Source organism: Mandrillus leucophaeus, unplaced genomic scaffold (assembly GCF_000951045.1).
Source record: "Mandrillus leucophaeus isolate KB7577 unplaced genomic scaffold, Mleu.le_1.0 Scaffold564, whole genome shotgun sequence".
Classification (NCBI taxonomy): Eukaryota; Metazoa; Chordata; class Mammalia; order Primates; family Cercopithecidae; genus Mandrillus; species Mandrillus leucophaeus.
In genome coordinates, this window is record NW_012106075.1 from 818193 (window position 1) to 819291 (window position 1099).

Here is a 1099-nt window from a genome sequence, read left to right on the forward strand (position 1 = left end):
GCGTGGTGGTGCGCACCTGTAATCTCAGCTACTCAGGAGACTGAGGCAAGAGAATCGCTTGAACCTGGGAGGTGGAGGTTGCAGTGAGCAGAGAGCGAGTCACTGCACTCTAGCATGGGTGACAGAGGGAGTCTCCGTCTCCAAAAAAAAAAAAAAAATGAATGAAATTATGTTTTTGGCAGCATCATGGATGGAAATGGAGGTCAGTCATTATCTTAAGTGAAACGAGCCAGGTGCAGAAAAGAAAATACTGCATGTTCTCACTCATAAGTGGATACTAAGGAATGTGTGCACATGGAGGTAGAGTAGAACGCTACACAATGGAGACTCAGAAGGGTGAGGGGCTGGGGGGATGGGAGGGTGGATGATGAGAAATTAGTTAGTGGGTACAATGTACATGGTGGGTGCACTGAGAGCCCTGACTTGACCGCTATGCAATCTATGCATGTAACACAATTGCACGTGTACCCAATACATTTGCACAAATCAAAATAAAGGTAACTAAAAAGATAAAAATAAAGTCTTTAAAAGGAAAAGAGTAACCCAGATTATGTTGTTCTTTGTTAAAGACCCTACAGAGTCCTCTCATCCAATCAAGGGAACCTAAAGTCTTTAAAATAACCTGCGAGAACCTTCGCTATCTGGCCTGTTTCCCGTTTGTCCACATCTCACGTCACCTTCCCCCGCCTTGCCTGGCCCCAGTCACACTGGGCTCCATGCAGCCTCCTGCTTCAGGGCTCCTGAACGTGCTGTTTCTTCCTCTGGGAATGTTGTCACTCTATCTGCAAGGATCACGCCCTCACTTCCTTCAGGTCTTTACTGAGCTGTCACCTGCTCAGTGAGGCTATCCCTAGCCTCCTTTTCTTTTTTTTTTTTTTTTTTTTTTGTATTCTTGTTTTGTCCCGGCTGGAGTGCAGCGGCCGGATCTCAGCTCACTGCAACCTCCGCTTCCCGGGTTCACGCCATTCTCCTGCCTCAGCCTCCCGAGTATTCCGCCTCCCGGGTTCACGCCATTCTCCGGCCTCAGCCTCCCGAGTATTTGGGACTACAGGCGCCCGCCACCGCGCCCGGCTAGTTTTTTGTATTTTTTTTTTTTTTT